We start from the raw sequence: 27181 nt of genomic DNA, 5'->3' as shown, positions 1-27181 counted from the left end.
AGGATGACCATATAAGCGGTGATCTTTAACACGTGTTTCCTATTAAATTAGACGGGACTTTAGAAAATTGACCATATAAGCGGGGTGACCTTATAAGAGGGTGACCATATAGGCGGTACTGACTGTAATAACATTAATTGAAATGATAGATAAAACCAAAACTGTTATACTTTGCATCTTCATATTTATAGATTTTAAATTTAAAAAAACAGAGTAATGAAAGAGTTAAAGCAATAAAATAGCTGAAAAATACAGAAATGCAAATAATTTTTTCTTTTTTTCTGCAGAATTGTATTCTATAGATACTTTTATTGTTTATCCGAAATGAAATAAATACTTCTGATTTTTCTGTTCTCATTTCAGAATAAAAACAATTTGCCAATGACTGGCTTGCTCCAGCTGGAATTTTAAATTGATAAAATAAAAAATTCTGGAATCACAGAGGTTTAAAAGATAATTTGCTCTATAAATGATGTTTGTTCTTTCATTTTTTGAAAGATTACTTAAGATTAATTTTTTAAATAACTTTAAGTAAGCAAAATAATATTAAAAAACTCTTAAAAATTAAATGGTAATGTCCTGAAATGATGAATATTTATCAACTAAAATTAAAAAATGAAAAAGAAAAAAGGCAGTTTATTTCAAGTCGCATTGAAAGAAAAATTAAAGGAACATTAAAATGAATATTAGAGGCATAAATTAAAACTTTAGCATTTAATTACACATACTAAACTACAAAATAAATAGATTTAAACAATATTTTAAATTTTTTTAAAAAAAAGTTGAGTTAAGAGTAGAGCTTCAAAAATTGGCCATACTGCATCAAATGTAAACAATATTATCTGCTTCAGATAAACTGATAAAAGTTTGCTATTAACTAAGTTCAGAGCGAAGAAAAAGAAGAAAAAAAAGGGAACTCGGGTACATTAGAGACAACCTGTAAAAGGATAATTAAAACTTATGAGAACAAATTTGCGAGTGGATTTTAAATAATAACAGGGTGGCCACTCAAATCAGACTTCAAATTTCCCTGATTTTTCCAGGTTATCCAGATAAAAATCATAAAATTTCCAGGTTTTTGTTTCTTTCTTATAAAATATAGGATGTGTACAAGAAAAGTGTCTATATTATAAAATATTTTATTCAAAATGCTATTTTTTTTAACATATCTTGAAAAAAAAACTTATTTTGGCAAGATTTTTTATTTATTTTTTAATGTTTTGGTACAAAATTTTGAATCAAAAGTCATATATTGGCCAATAAAAGAGTAAAATTAAATATTAATATATAGTTGGTTCTTTATAAAATCTATTATTATTCAATTATAACCAACTAATCTTTGGAGAATTTTATAAAGTTAAAAATACAAAAACATTTTGTCAAAATAGAAAAAAAAATTACTTCCAAAAAGCATTGGAACAAACTTGAGCCATAAATGGATTCAGCCCAAGGTCAGATTTTAAAAACAGAAGCTAATATCTTAATCCCTTTTTCCACCTCCACCAGAATCTTTCCTAAATTGCACAGTCCCACAGCGATCAAAGATTTCTACATTCGTTTAGCAACCGTGGGAGCATTTTATGTTACATTCTAGTTGAACAGAGCTGTAATGGAGCAAATTTTGATGTAAGCAAAGTATCGCTAAGTTGATGATATTTCAACTGCTTGGTGATACATTTCTGTTTAAAAAAGTGGGTATAATGGATGAAATAATTCAAATTAAAAAATTAGTAAATAATTTAAATTAGCGAAATTAAAAAAATTATCAAAGAAAAAATTTCCAGCTTTTCTTTAAAATTCCTGATTTTTCCAGGCTTTTATCCAAATTTCCATGATAATTCCAGGTTTTTCAGGAGGGTGGCTACCCTGAATAAGCTAATTTAGAGTAAATTATAAAGAAAATAGTAATATTACCTAAAATGAGTAATTCGGTTTTCAAGAAGTATTCGTAATTGTACCGCAATATTGGCAAAAATATCACTTTTCAACAGTCACAGTTCCAATACCGTCTGGCCTTAGGTAGAAAGTAATTTTTACTTTTTCAGTATATTAATTTCATAAAACACATATAATATTACAATAAAATTAATATACTAAATTATTTATAATATACATAAACTTGTTCTTAGCATTGATACAATCTTTATAATAAGCTATGAAGTTTATTTAAAAATGTTTTTAACTTACACTTTACACATTAACTTTACATTTCAATCAAAAAAATTAATTAAAAAAAATATTGTTTCTTATAAATTTTTATCAAGCATCATTCATATAAAGTAAATGAAACATAAAAAAAATTGAATAATTAGAAATGATTAAAACAAGAATACAGTTTGAATAAATAAAAGTATTAGATCTTTAATATCTAATTTATGCATTCATGTCACACTGCTTCATACAATTTAAGCCTTTTAAAATAATTTAGGTATGTTTTGACATTATTTTAGACACTGAACAAACCATCCAAATGTAATGCATAAGTAGAAAAATTGACTTTTATAATATAAGAATGTTTTTCATTTTTATGTAAAGTTTTGAATGATAATGCAAATTTTAAATTAAATTGAAAATAGCACTAATATGAATGTAAATTATTTATCTTTCTTGAGATGATTTTCTATTTTTACCACCGATTTCTAAATCAGTTTTCAATATTTAATAAATAAGAACAATAAAACTTGGTAGCAAAAAAGAAGTTTAATTAGTTGAACCCCTTTTCAAAGGAACTTAGTTAAACTTATTACAAAAAATTCGCCTTACTGTAAGTTACAACGCAATTGTTTTCTACCACTAACTTATAACTTATTTAAAACATTGTATTTTACAAAAATCTCAGTAACTTTAAAAGCCATAATCCTTGAAAAAATTAATATGAAAGTTTCGGATATTTCAGTTCATTATTTGTTTTTAGCTAAATATAATCCATGAAATGACTTTATTTAGCTTAAAAATAATTTTGTATTTGTGGAAAAAAAATTCACTTTAGACTAAATTAACATTTAATTTTTTTACTATTGAATTTTTAAAAAAAAATTATTACAAAAGAGGTTAAAAAAAACATAGCAGGATCTTCAACAACTTATTATATGCTACTATTCTAATAAACCAACATTTTGTCCACATTTTTTAAATATTCTAAGCAAATCCATGCTTTAATATCAAACAAATATAATTTCATTTAAGTTAATTTCATTATGTAAAAATTATCATAAGATTAAGAAAATAAATAATCCTTGTAAGCACACACCTCACGGCAAACGTAAGGCCGTAAGCTGGCATTTTCGGAACGTTAACGTCAAAAGGCATGGGGTCCGTTACCATTGGTTTTGAGGCATTATCGAACGCGGCGGTATAACTCGTCACTTATATAGGCCCGGAAAATAAAAGTGCTGTTTGGCCGTTTGCACTTAATTGGTTACAGGACCTTCATATGTATACCATAAATTAATTGTAAGGTTACAATGAATTATTTTATTAATAATGAATAAGTGTAGTGTTGGTAAAAAAATTTGTCATTAATTCGAAAAGATGAAGAAAGAAAATAAAAAAAATAAGCGAAGAATAAAATATTAAGCATATTTTATTGATTTTCTTTTTCTCCTATCTTTTAGCATGAAGCGGCGGCGATATAATTCAACGATATAACTTGCTTTGGTGCGGCGGCGATATAACTTGCTTTGCTTTTGATTCTCTAAAATCTCACCAAAAAACATTTACACGGGTGTCTGTAAACTGATCGGTGTGGCTTTTGAAAAGAGAATGAGAGGAGGTCTTCGTAGGGAACCCCCATCCCCCGGGGCTTGACCTTCAAACCTTAAGCTTTCGCTATCCATATCAAGCAGAGAAGAAATTTATAACTCATGTGTTGCGATAGCTTAAAATGTGTCATCCGGAAAATCTTTAATACAAAAATTAGCAACTTCATTTACCAATTAAAGAGCAAAATAGTTTTTTTAAAACTAGAATTATTTCATTTTAAAAAGTTTTATTTTAAATTCAATTTGTTTGATAGAAAATTAGACTAAAATAAACACTAAAATTTTCTCCCTTTCAATTTTGCTTTATAGTTAAATTTATCATATAATTTAATTCAAGATTTACATAGCACTCTAATTAAAGTGGAAAATAGTACAAGAGTCATAGCATAGTTTAAAAAAAGTTATCAATTTTTTCTGCTACTAAATCAATTTAATATTCAAATCAAAAGACATATAAAAAAAATTACTCCTTTCCCAGTAACTATTGAATAATGAAAGAAACATAACTTGCAGTGGCAACACAAAATAATAAACACACATTTAATCATTTTCAATGCTGATTTGGAAAAAATGTTTCCTATGCATGTATTAAAAAGATTTCTTGCAACTAATTTTTTGGGGGAGTTAACAACTATAAGTATGTGTAAAATGTTTTAAATCTCTGGAGTTAGTGGGAGAACCCTGTTTGAAATATAAAAAGAACGTTAAGAGAACCAAAATTTCGACTTTTATCGAGTTGAAATATTAGTATAGTTTCCAATTTACAGTTGAAGATACAGAAGCTCAATATTTCAGAAAAGGCAAAATTGTTTAGATGAAATAAAATTATTTTGTAATTAGGACTTATTAGGGGAGATCTTTAAATCATGAACAGGTGAAAAATAAAGCGGTATTTCTTGCTGCCTATAAATGACAATTTTCATGCTACAAAAGAAAATCATTTTCATACCATCCATTTAATTAGTAGAACTCTTTTAAAATTAGTCAAGTAGAATTCTGATAATAATAATTAATGCTAATAATTTTTTCAAAAACACGCCTTAGTAGATAAATTACACATCATGCACATATTTCACTAATAAAATTATTTTTAGATTGTGGCATGATTTATACCTTAACTGCAGCAAATGATTTGCCTACAGTTCATCAGCCTCCACAGTCCGACTTTTGGAATCAGTCTAAATGTGCATAATACACACACAAATAATAGTTTTTCGCCACAGATTATTTGTAAGCATACTTTTGTTTTTCTCCTGGGAGGCTCTGTTACCTGTTCGTTTCGCTCATCAGCCCCAGTAGTTGCTTGTCATTCATGATTGTAGATTAAAAGAGGAGAACTATTTATGCCCCCCTTTCTTTTATAAAATTACTATTGTATTGCCATTAGTTGTATTTTGAAGATTACTTAGTTTAGCAAATAAAAATAAGGAAAAAATCGGTTCTCGCAGAGAGTTATTACACAATAAAGATGCAGTTTCTGCCCGTGCACAAAAAATTTTCTTCTTCTCAGAACCAGAAGAAGTGGACATAAACCGTTCCTTCCCCTTGTTCTTAAAAGTTGATTAATAATCATTTTGTTTGTAAAATATATAACTATTATAATTTTCGCGTAAGCATATTTTATTTTAAGAATCCTAACAAAAATTATATGATAGCTGATTTGAAAATAATCAAATGTACTTGAATAAATAATTAAATTAAGAACAAAATGTGTGAGACAATAGCAATTAAAACAAGAAATAATTTTTCTTGTTAATAATATATAATGATGATCTTATATGATATACCGGATCATATTCAAAACTGTTTTTATCTCTTTTTTTTCCTAATATTTTTTAAAACGTCTACATAAATGTTAAGATTTATATTTGGCAATATTTGTTAAATTTTTTTTTCTTTTTCTGTAAATTTTTATGTCAAGGGAAGTTTGAAGTTATGAAAATTGCGTAAAAGATAAATTTTTCTACATTCCAATGGATGAATTTCCAATGGAAAAATATTTATCATATAGGGAAAAAATCTTTAAGCGAAAAAAAAAAGAACTCTGTATTAAATTTGGTCCATTCAGCATGCCAAATTTCAACTTAGTTGCATTCCTGCAGCCTGCAGAGTAACTTTGGTCTATTTTCCCATCAAGTTTAGAAGTTACAAATTCTCAAATTATCGAATGTTAATTTTTTTCTTCCATTGTAATCCCTGTATAGTTTTCTACACACCTTAGTAATTTAAAGTTCTAAGTGAGCAGAAATGCAAAATGAATAGCAAACGTTAAGTTAAACTCCCAAAACAAGCGGTGTCCCTTTCAATTTTCCGATATAGAAAAAAAATTTTTTGATATAGAGAAAAAGCAAGTATCAAGTTCGGTGAGCACTGCAGCCTTTTTTTATTCCAAGTTCATATGAAAGGAAATTTTTAGGATTGGACTGAAGAAATGTTATTATTCTTTACGTACGAAAATGGTGTTCAGGTTTGCACACTTTTCGACTAGAGCAACTTAATCGATTAGATCAACTTCAAAACTATTCGCGATCCGTCTAGCGGGAGCCTGTAAATATCAGACATTAATTTATCACGTTTTCATTTAGTTCCATCAAAATCGTTGACACAATCAGACGCCATTTTTTAGCAGCAAATAAGAAACAAAATTTCCCTAAGGAAAAGGCCGAAGAACTTGAAAAAAATCTCCAGAATATTAGTAAATCTTTCAGGAACAGAACACGCCAAACATTTGAAGAAAAATTCCTCAATAATTTTTAATTTCTATTATCAACAAACTTGCAACTGATGACTTCCGATTTCGGATACTGTTACAGATGTGTGTATTAAGGTAAAATGCATTTCTTCTGTCTTCAATTCATTACGATTTAAAGTGAAGTCAACATTGCTTTCGTCATTCCAGTGAATAAATATGAATTCAGAACATACAGAATTGTAATAGTTATAGCATATTCTTCTTCGTTATAGAATAGTACAGGGATGGCGAACCAATGGCACGCGTGCCATTTATGGCACGCAACACAATATTTTGGGCACTCCACTGATCATAATCGTTGTTCCACTATGAATTGTTATTACACAAATGTTATGACACCATGAAGCATGTGTAACAATTAAATTAAAATTCACAAAAAACAAACAAAATAATAAACAATTATTAATAAAAAAATTAAAAATTAATGCTAAAAAAACAATTAATAACCGTAAAAAACAAGCCAACAGTAAATAACTAGCAAAAAAAATCAACAGTCCTGCTTAAACTAACATCTTACAACCTAATATAAGTTATTGGTCATCTAATCTGCAACAACGGAAGTCACAGTGATATTACTTTAAGTTGAATTACGTGTATAACTGAGACATTGCAAAATGTTTTTTTTTTCAATGTAAATAAAGAGTTTTGAGTTGATAGTATTTAGTATTATTATTTTCCCGATAATCACGAAGTCAGAATTATTTGACGGCACGTCTATGACCTCATTAAGCAATTTTTTAGAAAAAATGGCACGTTGGTGTATAAAGGTTCGCCACCCCTGGAATAGTATATATTTCTGTATCCATATAATTAGGAAAACAACAATAAAAAATTATCCAAGTTACTTGAAATAGTGCCATTTGTGCTGATTCTTAATTAATTTTAATCGTTTTCTTGGTAAGTATTTTTTAGTTTTGAAAGAATAAGTTCAACTAGAATTCAGCTATTCTGTTTTTAGCTACATATTCAAATTCATATCAATTATAAAATTTTGCTGTGTAGTATGTCATCTAAAAGTAATGAAGGTATAAACTATGTATCTATTATTTGAGAATAAAGTTTTCAAACAAGGAACTTATCATTTTGGAATTCTCCGGGAATTATAAATCAGGTAAGTGCAATGATTTTTACAATAAAAAATTTGCTTGTAAATATTTTTTTTTCATTTGATGATGGTTCTCTACAGAATGGTTTTTTACATCTAATTAAGAACTATAAGAATAATAAAAAAAAGAAACAATATGAAAGTTTTTATTTCAATGTAAAGAATTCTTAAAATCGTTTTTTTATCCTAAGAATTCTTTATTTTCCGTTTTTTAGTTTATAATTTTTTGATAAAAATTGTTCTCAAAATACTTTTTTTAAGAAATTAAATGGTATAACATTATGTGTTTATGTATACTTGTATATTCCAATGTTTGAAGTAATATGATTCAGAAAAGTAGGGAATAAAAATTCGGTACTAACGTATTAACGCCACCGCCGCTACAGATTTGGCGGTTTTTAAGTGCCGCCAATCTACACTTAAAATTTTTGCGACAATTCATAAAATAAAACACTTTATTTAAAATTAAAATAGTCAATCGGATTTCGATAGAAAATGGGCCGATATAGAGTTTGGCATAGATTCAAAACAATCATATCGCGATATGAACTCTGATAAATAAGATTCCAAATGAAATAACATTTCCAAAACGTACGTTTAGGGCCGGGATAGCCTGGTCGGTAGGGTGCTGGGCCCATATCCAAGAGGTCGTGGGTTCGATCCTCGCCGGCCGAAGACTCCCCGTGTAGTAAATGGTGACTGATGCACGTTAAATCTGTCGAGTCTCAAAGTCCTCCATGTTCCCACAACAAATCAATACCTCTGGGGGTACTGATCCAGGAGTTTCCTTGTCTTCTGGATTGGTTCAAAATTACAAGGCTACGGAGTTGAACGTAAGTAGTCGTAAACCCATGAAATTGGGTCGGCTGTTCAACGACGGTTATTAAAAAAAAAAATTTAAAAAAAAAACAAAGAAAAAACGTACGTTTACCAAGATAAAGTTTCGTGTTGTGGGAATTGGTACATTTTCGTTTTTTCGGTAAAATATTTCCCTCCTGAAAAAATAAAATTGTATCTTGTTCTGTTTTTGGCAAATCCCAAAGACGAATTTTCGTAGCACTAAAAATGGCGACAAAAAAGAATTGTTTTTTTGTTTTCGTTTCGTCAGCATTCTTTATTTTACATTTCTTAGTTTCTAAATAATGATTTTTATTGAAACTTGAAATTTTTTGATAAAAATTGTTGTCAAAAAACTTTGTTTATAAAATTAAATTTCATAAAATTATGAGGCTTATGTATACTTTTTGTTCATTTTAATTTTTGAAGTAATATGATTCTTAAAACTATAGAATGTAAAGTTTAAATGGGCCTTTCATGTTATATCATTAAATTTAGTAATACTATTTCTCGGGCATTAGGTTTTAACTCTTATAAGAATATACATATTTTTTTCTGTTAATGTACAAATATTTTTCCGATGTGTTTTGGATATTCCTTCTCTAATAAAAAGAGATACCATTTTGTTTTCGTTTGCATAAGAAAGAATATCAAGCATTTTTCTTTTTTAAATTTAATTAGCCACAATAAAGAAGGAACGTCGCAATGCTACGTGCTACATTAACGACGTCTCTAGAGTAACTGAATGACTGTTCATATAGAAATCGCAGGTATTAGTCTCATACAACAACGCCCCCTATAGTTCGTTGCGATCGCGAATAGTCTCAAGTAAGAATCAGTGGCGTAGCTAGGTAACCAAGGGCCCTGGGGCAAATTAAAAAATGGGGCCCCACTGCTATGTAAACTGATTAGGCTTTATCAAATAAAAATATGAAATATACGAATAGTTTAAAAATGCTAAGCTACTTAAGCTCTTTTTTGTGCACTGCAGGGCAGGTAATAAAAATATTAAACAGTAACAACATAAATTACAATTAATACATGGTGTAGGTTTGGCTAATAAAACGAAATCGAGAAGATTCAAGGGTTTATTATATGAAGGTCGGGCCTACCAACTGACTAAATAACAATTATATTTAAAAAATTTTCCTAGCTTTAGTTTTCGCAAAAGTATCAATGACTTCGTTTAAAACCAGGCTTGATGCGGTTTTGTTTTCAATTGCTATTAGCGATAAATGTCGGAGTCGAGTTTGGCCCATATTATTTCTTAAATAATTTTTCATTATTTTTAATTTGCTAAATGACCTTTCATCTGCTGCAGAAGTGACAGGAATTGTAAAGAATAATAACATTGCTGTAAATACTTCCGTTAGGTCGCATTCTAGCCCTCAATATTTGTTCATTATTTCCTTACATAATTGGTGAACAGTCCATGCTTGAGTTAGTTGAGGTAAAACTGGATGGTAAATATTAATAAATTGAAGTGAAAAACTAGGGACTATTATATCTGAATATTTTCTTTGAAATTCGTCACACTTTTGTAATAAAGTTGCTTCATCAACATGTAATAAAAATGTTGGTGTTAGAAAATCGAATATATGACAGACTGCACTCATACCAATAAAACGTGTACCTAATTGAGATATTACTGTGTCTAGTACATTATTGAAAATCTCAATTTTAAATATTTTTTCTCGGTTTGGAAATCGGTGATCAGCAGCTACTTCATCAAAATGTTTTTTAACTTTTCTTTGCCTTTTTTCTTGAAAATGGGTATCAATACCATATTTTCTAGCAGTTTCACTTGCTTAAAACTTGAATAATTCGAAATCATTTCTATAAATTTTGTAACTTTGCTTTTAGTCTTTGCTAAAACTTTACTCGCCTCGCCCAAATTGATGTCGCATTTTTGTAAAGTTTTGGATGCATAATTGATGTCGTTCAATACACTGTGCATGAATTCGCAAAGCAACGCGAACTCGAAATTTAGCATTTTTGTTTTAATACTCTCTGCTTCACTACGCTCATCTATTTCTGATAAGGCTTTGATAATATCAAAATAACGAAGTTTTATTGCAGATATCGTATTGACCCTACTGGACCATCTAGTCGGATTTAGTTTTTTTAGAGTGGTGTCCGATTCGTCAGTGAATTTTGACAGTAGATCCCAACGTTTGATGCTGCTTCCGAAAAAGTTATACAAATCTTGCAACGTTACGAAAAAAATCTGTGTTTCCACACAACTGCTAACGCCATCATTTATCACCAAATTTAAATTATGAGTGGCACAATGTACGTACTCTGCGTTAGGCTGGATATCCTTAATATGTTTCTGTACACCATTATACACACCACTCATCACACTGGCTCCATCATAGCCTTGCCCCACTCATTTTTTTAAATCAATATTTTTGTCGATAAATAATGTTGTTACTTGGTTGACTAAATCTACTGCGCCATGTTTGATGGCTGCATAAAAGCCTAGAAACACTTCTTTTACTATATCAATTGGCTGTCCATTTTCCGATCTGGTTATTACTGCATACCTCACAACAATGCTTAGCTGATCTGCCTTCGATATGTCCTGTGTCGTATCCATTATGATGGCAAAAAACGGTGACGCTCTAATTTGTTCTAGTAGATGGGTTTACAATACAATATTACAATATTAGATTGTGCTCGAGTAGGTAGGTACTCACTGTTCACTGACGACGTTAAAAGTAAAATAAAAGGAAAGAGAAACACAATGATACGCTACAAGTGTCGTTGGGGAATCCCCGAAAAAAAATTATCACCGTTAGTGTCACCACACTTAACGGTGGAGACTGTAATGGTTGGCAACTGTTTGGTGACCTTTTAAGGCGAACTTGACGCATTTTGTCATCCCGTCGGAGGGATGCGAGAGAGAGTATGTTTGATATAATCGGGAGAGGGTCTCCCTTGGTATTCTAAAAGCTGGAAACTCTTACTGGAAAACAATGCCTATTTCTTTTGTTTTTAAATGAAGTTAAGTTTTATTGTTTTAAAAATCTGGTCTGCTTATTTATTGGAAAGGAAAGGCATTACAGAGATCATGAACGATCTCCTGCCTGCGAACCTGAATTAATGTACCTACTGCAGGTGACTTGCATTTTTTCACGATATTTCGCGTTATACAATGAGCTGTAGCCGAAATCTATAGATTTGATACGATTTATTGATTTAACGGACATCAATATGAGTGGTAAAATCAAATAAAATTGAACCACTATATTGACCAGTACAAAAAAGTTTATTGACATTAGCTTACTTACTCCTGATACAGCATTAATTTTTTAACCGTTCTCGAAAAAAAAAATCTTAGCTCGAATTCACAATAAAACGCACATCGATGAATAATAAAACACACATATCACTATCCGTCAAATTGACAACACTGCCAACCTACAGAAAGAATTTAGGGGAATTCCCTAGGCATAACTTTTGAGTTTCTCTCAACGGAGTTGTCTCAACGGAAGTGGGGTTGCAACCTGCCATAATTATTTTGAAAATGGGAGAAATTTCCAAAAGTTCAGTTCGATCGAGATTTCTGGTAAGGATACGAGGGCCCCCTGAGCTTGAGGGCCCTGGGGCACTGCCCCGCCTAGCCCCTTGGTAGCTACGCCACTGGTAAGAATCTGTATGAGTCACAAAAAAAATTTGAATAAGTAAATAAATAAAAAATCAGGTTAACATAAGCATTAATAAAAAAGAAACACAAAAAGATCAAATCAGGCTATAATTTTTGATCTTCTTATACTTGTAGTTGATTGTTTCCCAAGATGAATTTTTTTCTTTTTCATTTCATCAGGGAGTGATTTTAATATTTTTACATGAAATTACCTTAAAGTGTTTTTATATTCCTGTATGGTTAATTTATACATAATTACTGTCCTTTGTCTTAGCATCATTTCTTATATAAATATGAATACTGAAGAAGGAAAAGAGTTTAGTGACTTCCTAGGAAACATATTTAGGTTAACTCTTAAACAATTACTGTAAAACAAATAACATTGTTACTGATGAGAATGTTTGCAAGCTTTAATGATGCATTTTTATTGGAGTTTTCATTGACAAGTCAGGTAAATCATAGATTGTTCAAAAAACTTGAATGAAAATATTATTTCAAATTATTTATATAAAAACAGATACAAATTTTACCCACTGCCTCCTCGTTGCCCAGACTGGTCAATGATAAAATTATGTATAATAATTTAAATATTTTTAGGAATGAATGCTCTAAAATTAGTAATTTGTAGTTTAAACACTTTTGTATGTGGTAAGAACTAGAACTCTTTTTCTGCACATCTAAAAATGTTAAGTTTTTTATGTATCAATATGAATTAATCAGTATGCAAGTATGCATTATTATAATGTAATGTCAAAATGAGAATCATAAGGATCAATTTTACGCAATGCAATTTTAGGAATAAAAAAAATTTGTATGTATATTAGTGTGTCCGTCATGATATTTAAATATTGATTACTAGAAGAAGTACATACGTTTGTTTTAGAATAAGAATTTGAAATTTTTTTTAATAGGGATGAGCTTTGATGGGGTGCAGCTGTAGACCCCCTTTCTGTAGGGTAAAAAGAAAAATTTATTCCTTCCTGTTGGTGGTAGTTCTTGAGAAGCCTTGGGCGTTATCGGCATTTTGTTTCATTTTCATATACTTTACTTTGCTTGAAGCTCCCCTAAACACCCATTTCATTTTTTACTTCTTTGCTAATGATGCTGATCATTATTATTATTTAACATTTTAATGAAATTACTTTTTTTAAATCGTTTGTGATTAGATATCCATTAAACTACTTATTTTCCTTAAAAAAAGTAAATAAATGAAAAAATAAAAACTCTAACAACACAAAATTCTCATATTTTGTAGTATACTCATAAAACAGTTTTAACGTAAGTAATACAGAGTAAAAATCTTTTACAGCTCAAAATGCAATTTAAAAAAATATCAAACAAAAGTGTTTCTACCGGATATGGAAAATTACAGAAGTAAATAAAAAAAATAAATAAACTCTTAATAAACTCTAAATTTGAAAAAAAATAATTTTAGATTTACTATAAAGATCTTATTTTTGATAAGTAAGACAACTTTACTTGATGAGGAGGACTTCAAAATGGAAAGAGCTTCACTTTTATGCTTTATGTAAACCATTTATAGGTATGTACTGTTCAAATTAGTACCTTTCTAGCGTATTATTTTTTGCGATGAATAAAAGGACATAGCGATCGAGGCCACACAACATCATTTTCCGCTCTTTCTTTATCTTTCAGCTCTTTATCTAAACAGTCGAAAGTTTGTAAATTATTTAAATCATGGCGAACGACTATTTAAGTTTTTCACAACTATTGAGATAATAGTATGTTTAGTACGCCATGATACAAATTAATCAAGATTCTTCAAATACTTCAAAAATAAACAGATATATTTGCGTGCAGATAAAAAAAAAACATTCAAAAACAAAAAATTTGATTCTTTGAACCCTCAGAAATTTGAGTAATTTATCTAATAAATTTGTAATAAGCTATGTGTTCATGCATCACTGCGATATTTCTTGAACCTTGATCTTGATTTTTTACAACGTAAGCACATTATATTTCTTAAACAAATACTTAAACAGATGTTTAACTGTTATAAAACTCTGAAGAAGCATCATAGTATTTTTTTTCTCATTATAGTAATAATTTTTAAGTAGGACTATTTTAAAATTTCTTGTTAGAATTTTTTTTACTAAGTAAAGAAATTTGTAATAACTTTTTTTCAGGCAGAAGTTAGACACTTTTAATAAAATTATTAAAAAAAGGAAGAAAATTAATGGTAATAAAAATGTTAAGTCTTCTTATTTCGCAACTTCAAAAATTAGAATAATTTAAATATTCCATCTAGACATAAATGCGTAAAATGTTGGATCTTTTATAATTCATGCATTTAAATGTCTATTTTTTAGTATATTTACTTTGAGGAGTTAACTCAGATACTTCAAAATTGGATTTCATCCTTTTAATTAGAAAAATATTCTGAAAAAAAAAAGCATTAATATATTGTATTTTTATTTAATTTTTCATATGAAAAAATTCATAAGCAGCGGGAGGAAAACTACTAAATTATTGAGGTGAATCCTGAAAGAAATATTTACTATAATACGTTTTCCTCTAAATAAAAAAGACCTAAGCGAAGATCCCCTCCGCTATTTTTGGGTGTTTATTTTAACTTTACATTTTGCTTTGCTGTACAAAAAGTGTAAGATTTAAAAGCTTCAAATTACGAAGAATAAGCGGTGGTGGTTCAGGGGAAAGAACGCTAGCCTACTAATGAATTTTGAGGATTTGAATTGCTGGTTGATACGAATTTCGTACCCGGCTGACATAAAATATTCCAAGGGATAGACACATTGTGGATTAGAGTCCCATTTTCGTCTTGCTAACCGTGGAAGGTTTTCGTGGTTTTCCTCACCATGCCATGGAAATGCGGTGCAGTTCCATGAAAAAGTTCTCCATGAAGGCAATTCGCTCCCTGTACTTTTGCACAGGAGTTCTCTTATTTTTTGAATTAGATTCAAAATTACAAGGATACAAAGTTGAACATTGATAGTTATAAGTTCAAATTCGGGTCGGCTGTTCAACGACAGTCATAAAATAAAATTACAAAGGATTATAAAAAAATGGACAGGGAGTGCGATGAAATAGAAAAATTACTTTTCTATTATTAGTTTGGAAATTGTTATCTGCAGAATCTGGTATAAAAAAATACTGTACTCTGCAGAACACAGAAATGCAAATACTAATTTGAAATTTTACGTGCTGTAAAGGCTAATTTTGTTCATGAACTTAATACCGGTATTCAAATTTGTTCGAAAATTAATTGCAATTTTATTCTTGCCTTTTACGCACCTTTTTTTTCTTCTTTTTCTTTTCACGTTATATTCATTTTGTTTTACTGTGCAAAAACGATAAGATTTATTATTTGAAATTATGATGAGTTGTAGAGAAGATTTAGATTTCGATAATTAACTTGAAAATTATTAATTGTTAATAAAAAATACTACGATTGGTTGATATGTTTGCTAGAAAAGAAAGTTTAATCAAAACTACCAAAATATTGTAAAACTTACTTTATTTCTGGCTGTAGGGGAACACCAAAAAGCCCAGTATTTTTTAACGAAATGGTTTAGTAATGTTTTCGGTAAAAATAACAAAAAATTTAGATTTTATAATATGAGTTGAACTGCGATAAATGTGGTAAAATTTCGTAATTTTACCATGATAGTTTAGAGCACTGTATGAAAACCATTTGTTCAGAAAAATTCATTATTCAGTTTTATATTTTTTCCAAATGTGAGGTTATAAGAGCTATAATTTTGAAAGCTAGAGTATCCGGTAAACTGTTATCATTTTAACAAAACAATTATCAAATAAATGGTTTAAGTACTTGGTTTTATTAACAGAGTTGTGGTTTTGTTTTGAAAAAATTTTATTATCATAGAATGCGGTAATTTAAGCAAATCTTTTTCTTCGCGTAGTTAGTTGAATTTAATTTGCTGAAATAGTGGATTTATGTGTAAACTTAACAAGAATTTTGTTTTGAAATTCCAATATGTTCGAAAGCAATTGCAAATTTAAATACAGTAGAGAACCATTTATCCGGTATCCAGATAACCGGGAAAAATTTTGATCGCTTTTCCTGCCATTTTAAACTAGAACGATTATGAAAAAGAGGGGAGAAATTGAACTCATTCTTGAAGTTGAGTAGAGGAAAACGTAAGGAAGGGGAGAATTATTTTCCCCGTTTACCCAGAGAAACGTCATTTCCTCCGTAACCTGGAAGGCAGGAATGTTTTATTTTCTTCTTTAAGCCGCTAATCAAGCTCAAGGGTGTGGCATGCTGAATTCGTTTTCTGTTTGATTTACGAGAGGGGTGGGGAAAATGCACATATCAGTGAACAGAAGAAGAAAGAGACAAACATATTTATCTATTTGACAACGATTAATAAAAATAAAAATTTTTTCTTCTGAATAAATTCTCATTCTTTGGAAGTGCGGTATCATTTTACAAGTTTTTATTGATGTGGAATCACATCTGCTATAATTAAATATCGTGTTTTTATCAACAAAAAAATAAATAAATAAAAGAAGAATTTTTTTATTAATTTAAACATAGGATTATTTTATGAAGCAGATTGCAGTTTTGTTTTTCTGATTGCACTATGTTTGATTTTTTTTTTTAATTTCACGATAAATTTCGCACTTAATAAATTAATTCTTTTTATTCATAAATTTTATCATTAGGTTTTTTTTTAAAATTCCGTTGATCTTGCCTTGTTCTAGGCTTTAATATTTATGCTAGTGCCTTTCTTAACTATCGTCTCGGTTCGATAATTTTCAAGTGTTTTTACTTAGATTAATAAGTTTTCCTTTTATTTTATCGTTTCCCCCGTATAATTAGGTATGAAATATATTGCGTTATTTAACCATTGGTTTTGTTTACATTAGTTAATTTAGGAATTGTAATTATTTTTAAAAAATAAATACGAAAATTTTGTATTTTTTAAACTTGTTTTTCTTGTCTAAACTTGCAAATTTTTTTATTCCTTTAAATGTTTTTTTACTACCATTTTTTTTTTCTTTTTAAAGTTAGGAGTACCTTTCTTTTTTCTCTTACTTTATGCACTACACTTTTTCCTTGTAATTCGGGTTCGATAAAAAATAGATTAACAACACTTTTTGGTCAATCCAGAAAACCGGGAAATTCAGACATCCGAGATAGCGATGGTCCCGAGCATCCCGGATAATTGGTTCTCTACTGTACTGTTTTGTTATATCTTTCTTAAAGTTTTTTTCTTTTTTTTTTGCTTTAAATATTGACTATTTATCAATTGTCATAAAAAATTTATTTTATAAGCTTGCGCTCAATTTGTTGTTAATCGAAAGTAGCGAAAGACAGCGAGAGAGAGATTTGTGTGTTGCCTAATATCACTCTTAATATTTATATTGACATTTTTAAAAGCAATAAACTTAATAAATCACGTTAAAACCATTCCCTATTTAAACTTTAATAAGTTCTGTAAATGATTAAAATTACTTCTTATTCTTTTTTCCAATTGAATTACACAATCTGTATTCCTTAAGTTAGTTTTTTTTTCCAAGTAGAGATAATTATTTTTCAAATTTATTAAATCCTCTATTTCATTATGCTTAACAAAATGTTTTTACATAAAGCTTCAATACTTGAATATTTTGAAAATAAAATGTTAGGGTGACCCGGGGTAATTCACGATCACTCTGTTTCTGGGGTAAATAATGATCACCTAAGTTTTATTTTTAAAAAAAATAATTTTTTTCTAAATTTGAGACATGGACAAGAATGCTTGTACACTTTACTAAGGTATAACTACATTCACTTAATAATATTTTCTTGTTTAATCTAACAAAATAAGTATCTTTAAACTGCTTTCTGTATTTTCCATTTCAAAGATGGGTTTCAAAAAGTGCACATTTCTGCAAAGATCTCCCTCCTTCTCTTAATAATAAATATTTTGAGTTACTTTCTTTCTCTTTGATATGAAAATAGTGTATGCTCTTGTTTAATTGTTTCACATTTACTGTAAACATTATAATTGATTATAGGAAACTCTATCAAATGTTGCCCCTTATAGATGGGGTAATTATTGATCACTGGGGTAATTCCTGATCATTGTCATTTCTTCTTATAAATAGTATAAAAAATTGCTAATAAATAACTAATTGACTTTTCTTAAATAACAGTTCATATTTATTAAGTGGGACAACTATAAAATATATTTTAACTGTTATCACAAAATTTGTTTTTAACTGTATACAAGACAAATGAGTTCTGATTTTCACCATTTCTGGTTTGTCTTAACTTGCTTCTATCTTAAATTTATGTGTGTACATTGATAGAATAATTTTCAAGTTTATAAATTAGCCTAATATAAATAAGAATATAATATAATTAGCCTAAATATAATATAAATATAATATATATAATTAAATTAGCCTAAAAAGGATACTATGCTTCTAGAAAGCAAAATTAGTGAATTTCTTTTAATGATTGAAAATAAAATTTTCAGTCTGTGAGCTGTTGACAAACCTTACTTAACTTTATACTTAGGATACAGAGGTGAACGTTAATTGTCGTAAACCCAAAAATTGGGTCGGCTGTACAATGACGGTTATATAAATATGTATATACTCTTCATTTTAATTATTTAATTAGGGGCGTGAACAACTTGCTCTCTAGCCGTGAGCCAATCACTACACACCTAACGTGTCACAATAATTTTTAGAAGAACAAAACAATTAATTTGGTCTAATTTTCGGTAATACACATTTTAATAGCAAGTGTGAAAAGAGAAAATTTCCTCTGATCTTAACTATGCTTAAAAGGAGTCTTATAAATCGACATAGAAAAATAGTTACCATTACTACAGCTTCGGCTACACTAGTCAAAACATCAGGCCCCGTGAATAGAAAAGTATCTTTTGTTCAGTCAGGGCAAACAGTAGGACTTTAAAGCATTTGTCAGGTCCGACATTTTTCAGCAACTGAATAAAAGAAGCACCCCTAAAAAGAACAAAATTAAAAATGTGCAGATAAAAAGCTAAATATTTAGTAAGCCTAGAAGATAAAAATAAATAACTAATAAAGTATGCAATTAAAATTATAATTGTTTTTACGATATTAAATTGAAGACATGTCAAATAATATTCTAAGTGAAATTTATTGAGTTAGGGAATTTAAGTACTTGGGTTCAGTTGTCACTGAAAGCAATGATATTATGCCAGAGATTAAGCAAAGACTAAATGCTAGAAATAGCAGTCATTTTGCACTTAAGAGATTGCTAACATCAAAAGTAATAACGAGGCTTCAGGTTTATAAAACTATAATCAGACCAACCTTTATCTATGGATCAGAGACATGGACTTCAACCCAGAAACAAGAAAAAATGTTGATTACCTGGGAAAGAAAAATTCTTAGAACTATTTTTGGACCGGTCAAAGAGGGTGATCTGTGGAGAAGGCGATACAATTTTGAAATTGCAAGACCATTTAAAGAAAAAGGTATAATAAATTACGTAAAAGCAAAGAGAAGTCAATGGCTAGGACACCTTGAAAGAATGGAGGAAAACAGAGGCATTAAGAAAATATTCAAGGGGCAGTGCCAGAGGAAAAGAGGAAGACCGGCCAAGAGATGGTTACGAGGTAGAAAAAGACCTTAAGACTCTAAAAGTCCAAAACTGGAAACATAGAGCTAAACACAGGCGACTTTGGAGGAAAATTGTTAGTGAGACCATGGCCCAACATGGACTGTAATGCCAGGGAGTTAGTTAGAAATTTATTGCAAAAGGATCTTTTACTTATTAACTTTTTCTCTTTTTATTATTTTAATTGATTTCCTTTGAAAAATCAATAAATGTAGGAATATCAGTGGATAAATGTACTAAGAGATAGTCCGAGTATTTCTGGAGTGGAAAAAGGCTCTAATTGAATTCAGAAAGAACTATTTTTTTTCCATTAAAAAAAAATTTTTTTTTTAAAGGAAAAAACTAGGACACTTACGAAGATGATTGTTTAATCAAATGTGCTTTCTTTACGAATATGTTCTCCAGTGAAAAAAAAATAAAGCTTTTGGTTTGAAATAAAGGTGAGGCACTTCTTTTTTTCCACTTTAAATACTTCTTTTTTTAAAAAAAACTTTTCTTTTACAAAGATAAGTTGTTTTTCTATTTAGAATTAAAAATATTTGTGTTTTCTTTTAGTATTGTTTTTTTACATACATTTAGAATAAATATACATATTTTTAAAATTTAAAATATTAAAAGAGATTACACTTAACAAATTTAATATATTAGGAGGCTTTGCTTTATTTGTGGACGAAATATATAACAACTAAAATTGGGAATAGTACTTATAACTATCTCTTAAGTTTTCTTTTTAAAAATTTTACTATAAATATTGAGATTTATAACTTATTAAATGGCAAGATTATATTAGTCCAAGTATTTTTTGAGTGAAAAAAAGTTTTAATTGAATTCAGAAAAACTTTCTTTTAAATATATATATATATATATAAGTTCATAACGAAGAACAAAACAAAGAAAAATAATAGACATATGAAAAAGGGGAGGAAATAATAAGTAAAAAATAACAAACAACAGTTTATTAAAAATAATAATAAATAAAAAAATTAAAAAAATTAAAAAAAAAATCATGAAATGTTAATTAAAAAACCGGAAAAAAAAGGATATAATTATTTCTTCAGCCCACATGATTATATCCGCAAAACAGAGTGCTTTCTGATATTGTATCAATAAAGCCAAAGCTAAATAAATTAATACAATAGTGTGAGGAGCACTCAAATTTTTTTTAAAAAATAACAACAATTGAAATAGATCACAAAAAGTACAAATAAGTAAAAATAACATGTAAAAACAGATAATAAAATAAAATAAAAAGAAAAAACATTAAAAAGGGGAGACTATAAAGCGAGCAGCAAAATCAGTTCAACTTACATGGACGGATATTTTTCAAGAATGATTTAAAAATGTTTTCGCAGAAAGATTGCCAGATTACAAAATATGAAAACAAAAGATGAAAACAAAAGCGCAAATCGAGTGTAACAAGAGGGTTTTAAAGTGTCGTTCTTACTGCACTGTTGAAGTGATTTGTTATTCTGAGTTTTGATTTGTTAGTTACCAAGGATGGACCCGAAATGGATGTGCGCAAGGTAATATTATACTGGATAATTTTAAAAATTGATCATAAATAGTTTTAGAAGATAGATGTTTATTTAAGAAAAAGTATAAAATAGAAAAGAGAAACATAAATTGCCTGTTTTTCAGATAATTTTAGCCGCGGATTTGCACGATATGGATTAGTACATAGAAAAATTATTTAAATTATCAAAGAAAAAATTCTTTCAATAGATAATTTTGACACGGATTTGCCCGAAATGGTTGCACATGGAAAAATTAACAAAGAAAAAACCCAAGTAGATAATTTTAGCCACGGATTTGCCCGAAATGGATTTGCACATGGAAAATTGTATACATTAATAAAGAAACTTTTAGCAAACAATTTTATCCACGGATTTGCCCGTAATGGATTTGCACATGGAAAAACTGTATAGATTAAAAAAGAAAATTATTTAGTAAAGGAATTTTCAGTAAATAATTCTAACCACGGATTTGCCTGAAATGGATTTGCACATGGAAAAATTATACAAATTAACAAAGAAATAATTTTGGCAATGGATTTACCTGAAATGGATTTGCACATGGGAAAATCATAAAAATTAACAAAAAAATGTTTAATAAATATATCCACCAAAATATACGATTAATTCAATGATTTTATATAAAATTTTATTACATTAGTTGGGTATCCATTGTTTTTTATCAGATTTTGAAAGAGTTTATCGATTTGTTTTTTGGATAAATAAATATTACTACATATTCTTTTAATTCTGCTCATTTCATTAAAAGTGGTATTTAAATAGATATATATATATATATAGATATATATATTTAATCTATTATATTATATCTATTATATTATATAGATATATATATATATATATTTAAATAGATATATATATATATATTTAAATATATATATATATATATATATATATATATATATATATATATATATATATATATATATATATATATATATATATATATATATATACATAAAACTTTTCATTTACTAAAAATAAGTTTATTTTATTTAACATACACTTAAAATAATTTATATTTAATTTTTATATTTAAGATACTTAGAGAAATTACACTTAACAAATTTAATATACTGGGAATCTCCGCTTTCCAACCCTCATAATTGATTTTCATTCCTTACTGTTTATTTCTTAAACATCAATATTTTCCGCAAAAGCGCAGAATATTTCGTTAACATGTAAATAAATGAGAAGTAATTTTACTTGTCCTATAACTAAAATAGGAAACTGTGCATTGAATTTTATTTTTAAAAATGTCACTATAAATGTTAAGATTTATAACGGGCAACACACAATCTCCTTTTTTCTTTTGCTACTTCAGATTGACATCTACTCTAGCAAGAATTTTTAAATTAAAGATATTAAGATTTTGTGAGGGAAAAATAATTTTTTTTTACAATAATGGATAAATAGTCGATATTTAAAGAAAAATGAGCTGGAAAAAAAAACTGACTTAAGTTTGCAATAGCTTTTGATCAAATGGGAATTTTTAAAAAGGTTGAGAATAAATCAAAGTATAAAATGGTACAACTAGCTAATTAAATTTTACCTCTGAAGTAACGTTTCTACAGATAGTAGATTGACGAACATGTGTTTTTCTTGTTCTTTTTTATATTACAAGTTTAACAGTTAATAATACTTAAACTAACAATCGAATCATATATACCTAATTCCTTAGAACATTTTGTGTACTATTCTTCACACCATCGTAATTTTAAGTTTCTATGTCTTATAGATGTTAGGCAACACAGTATAATTTAAGGTAAATCGACAACAAAAACATGGGGAGGGGGAGAAAAAGAATTTGCAAAAGAGGCACTTAAAATTTCAATGCCTTTTAATAAAATTGGAATTTTAGAAAAAAAAACTCTGTGTTAAGTTCATATACAAATGTGGTTCTTTCACATTTCATAGAATTTCAAACATAAGACTGTTTATGGCTAGTCACCTTCAAACCTTTCGAAAAAATTCAGATCGCTACCAAAAATAAATCAAAATCCAAATTTAAGTCATACTTCAAAAAAAAAAATCTAAATCTTTAATTTTTTTAGGTCAATAACTTCGTTTTCAGGCTGATTTGAAATCTGAATCTTATCCCAGTTCCCTGTAACTTTTAGCAAAATACCATACTTCAGAGCAGTTTGTAAGATAACTTAAGAAAAATACTGAGTGATTTCACACAAAACAGTTATACTTTTCTCCATTTAAAAATAAACTGGATCTTTAAAACATATTGATGAAAATACTTAACAGAAAAAAATATTCATTGATTTAAAATCATATGATCTTAACTATTTTAATTGTAATATTGATATTTTTAAACAAAAATATAGATACGACATTTCATCAAAATTTTTAATTAAGTTTCAATTAAATGCAAAATAAAAATTTAATTAAGAATTAGAATTTAATCAACAAACGAAAGCAATCTGCAAAACGATCAAAGAATTTCACCTCTACATATTTTGTACAGTTGAAAACATTTTATTTGTAAATAGCGTTTTATTTTTAAACATAAATTATTTAAATAAATACTTTCATTAATTCAGAAGAAAAAAAAACTCTACTTATTAGGTCAGATTTCTTAAAAATATAATGAGCATTTGAAAATGGTATTTACTATTATGATGGGCTCTTTCTATCCAAGAACAGCATAGAAGGAGAAAACATATGAAAAATAATTATAAATATAGAACTAATTGAATGTTTCAGTTTTATAACGTGCATATTGTTTAAAATTAGCTATAAATTGTGCTGAGTACCAACATCACAGCTATACGTTGTGCTAACTGAGCAAGCAGGGTTAACACTCAAGAAAAAACAAAATTCCCTGTGTTTTCTGTGTACATATTATACACAATATATTAAGAAGCAACACAACAATTACTGTGCTCCTGTGTGAGCTATTTTGGGCTATTATACTAGTGTTAATAGCTAAAAAACTTAAGAAAAAAAAACAGATGAACATACTTAATTAATGCTATAAGTAATTTAAATAGTTTAATATAGCTAAAATATCATCCTTAAATATCACATAGATCACTTTTGAGTGGTTGAAATTTTTCGTAAGACGAAAATAAGGAACAAAATTCCAAGTTAGTAAAAAAAAAAAAAAAAAACCCTGCATTTTCCCCATTAATGTAGATGATTTTTAAATTCCCTGTATTTTCCTGGTTTTCCTTATTTTCAACATGGAGTCGCAATCCTGGCAAGGTAAAAAAAAAAAAAGGATCTTATAAATTATGTTAAAAAGGAAGGGAAAAAAAAGAGAAATAAACAAAATAAAAAGATGACAAGTATGCTTAGGGTCATGTCAGCTCAAGAAAGCAAATATTCCGAAAGGTAAGTTATGAAGATAATTTCAATCACAAGTCACTAAAATGTAATAACTTATTAAAAGTAGTAGTTAACATATACACTGCTGGACAATTGCTAAGGACGGATAACACTATCATCCATAGCAACCACAAAATGAAAGGAAGCAAAATATGGAAATTTATAATAAGTGCGGGATATAGTAAGAAGAGGTATGCGTATGCAAATTTGTTTTTCTACGTCTGTTCATCACATGATAGAGATGATAAGAGCTTTAAAGGTTTTGACGCGTATGGAGAGTTGTCGTTTCAAGTCAAAGTTTTACAGGAAAGATTTAGTTGGCGAACTTGAAATTTTCGGCATGTCTTCCCGATATCACTTAGATGATTTTAAGCGTGGCCGAATTATTGGAAAGATCGAAGAAGGGCTAAAAATAACAGATGTTGCCAGGGAGTTCGACATCGCTCACAGCGTTGTTTCACGGCTATGAAAATCATTTAAAACTACTGGAATGTGTAGTAGGCGGCACGGGAGAGGTCGTGTTAGAAGTACGACGCCTGCAGAAGACAGATACATCGTCCTATCAGCAAAAAGGAACAGGCGCACCACAGCTCAGCAGGTGGCAAATCAGTTTCTTGCTGCCACAGGAAAGCAGATCTCCCGAAAAACTGTTACCAGACGTTTGAGGGGAGGAGGACTATACGCCCGCAGACCTGTTGTGTATGACCCATTGACCAGACAGCACCATACTGCCCGTTTGCAATGGTGTCGTGAGCATCACAATTGGACTAAACAGGACTGGGCATGCGTACTCTTCTCAGATGAGAGTATGTTCAGTCTGTCATCGGATTGTAGACGCCAACTGATCTGGCGCGGAAGTGGTACAGGTTATCGTCCAGAAAATATCCAGGAAAGGGACCGATATCCGACATGCAGTGCCATGGTGTGGGCCGGCATCATGATCAATGGCCGCACGTGCCTACATGTGGTTGTGAATGGGACTATGATGGGCCAACGATACATTGATGAAATTCTACTTCCTCATGTTCGTCTTTTCCGTGGTGCTGTCGGTGATAAATTTGTTTTTATGGACGACAACGCACCATGTCATCGAACACTCGCTGTTCAGGATTGTCTAGACAGCGAGGGTATTCAACGCCTCGTATGGCCATCACGTTCTCCAGATCTAAACCCCATTGAAAATGTTTTGGATGCTTTGGGGAGGCAACTTACTGGTTGAAACTGTCCTCTGACAAACAAGAACACCCTCATCTGTGCACTGACAGAGGAATGGGATAAATTGTCTCAATAGCTGCTGGATAATGTTGTGCAAAGTATGATACGACATGTAGAATGTTGCATCCCACTCCACGGTGGACATATCCCGCACTGACACCTTTCTTCAAGTTGCCTGCTGACATTTAGATGCATTGTTCTATTTTTCCGTACGCAGCATTAAATGAACATTTTTTTTTCCTTCCGATGTTTCATAGCTTTTGTACTTTCCAGAACAATGAATATTCTTTATTCTAATGTCTGAACAGTGTGGCAACTATATTTTATCCTACTAGGCCTCATGTCTCGCTTAATGTTATGCTACATTGCAATTTGTGATCTGTCCTTAGCAATTGTCCAGCAGTGTATCATATAGTATTTCACACCATTGGAGAAAAAAAAGGATACTTACCACTCCTTTTTTTAAATTTCTGTTGATTTTACAAAATGCATGAGATGGATTTTCATTCTAATAAATAATTTAATTTTTAATAATTTTTTTTATGCTAAACATACAAATTTAGGGGGGGAAATAAAAAATTTATCCTTTTACAACATTAATGTTCTCATGGTATTAAAACATAAAGAATTCAAATTTACTTCAATTTAAATTATGGAAATTCTGATAAAATGTACTAATTTCAATTTATAATTATACACACATTAATATTCACAACATGGTTTCTTAGTATGTGTTTCTAATACAGGTTGAGTCTAAATGGTTTGGTGGATGGTTAAGAAATAAAGTAAAGCAACATAACTTAAGATGCCAGGATTATATCCGTGGGGAATGGCAAAAAGCAAAGATTAGATTAGCCTGACAGGAGTGGTTGAGCTGCTTGTTCGAGAAATCTAACATAAAATTGAAATTAACAGTGAATAAATATGAAAACATTTATTGGTTAACAGCCTCAGAAAATGTAGATTATGCAATGTTGGTCCAGGAGCACCAAAATGACGTCTAATAATAGAAAAATTGTTTTTAATTGGTTTAAATGTTTACAGGAAGGGAAATAAACCACGTTAAGATTATGACAAAGGAAATTCGATTTGGCAATAAACATGTGTGGCATACCATTATATATAAGGGCAATTCCACGAAAGTGTCAACTTTTAAGTGAAATTTTTTTTTTATAAATTGCATATTTTAATTTTAAAAATATGTTCAAAAATAGCCAAAGTCTACATATTGCTGTTTAATTTTTGATAATTTTAAGTTTTTTGAATCTGGCAGCATTCTAAAGTAATCACATGGCTGACAAGTGAATTCTTCACATTTGTGCTCAAATTGTTTTCTTGAAAAATACTTATAAAATAAAAGAAATGTATCTTTCTTTTGCAATATTTTG

The 27181-nt window shown here is 29.1% G+C and overlaps 1 protein-coding gene across 13 annotated transcripts in view; it reads right to left on the bottom strand.

Moving 5' to 3' along the window:
* LOC147809899 (transformation/transcription domain-associated protein-like) overlaps positions 1-27181 on the bottom strand; it is a 66263-nt gene that overhangs the window by 21067 nt on the left and 18015 nt on the right. For 7 of the 13 annotated variants that reach the window (XR_015433859.1, XR_015433861.1, XR_015433858.1 and 4 more), the window contains 2 exons: positions 18924-19067; positions 1915-2014 (listed from right to left, as the gene is read on the bottom strand). The gene's annotated coding sequence lies outside the window, so the exon portion shown is untranslated. Of the gene's footprint in view, positions 1-1914; positions 2015-18923; positions 19068-19460; positions 20006-27181 lie in introns of those variants that run through there. The other 6 variants (XR_015433866.1, XR_015433867.1, XR_015433868.1 and 3 more) reach the window with 3 other exon arrangements.

The sequence above is a fragment of the Parasteatoda tepidariorum genome, chromosome 5 (assembly GCF_982258835.1).
Source record: "Parasteatoda tepidariorum strain Cologne lab strain chromosome 5, Ptep-v5.0, whole genome shotgun sequence".
Taxonomy (NCBI): domain Eukaryota; kingdom Metazoa; phylum Arthropoda; class Arachnida; order Araneae; family Theridiidae; genus Parasteatoda; species Parasteatoda tepidariorum.
This window is presented reverse-complemented; position numbering and strand designations above follow the sequence as displayed.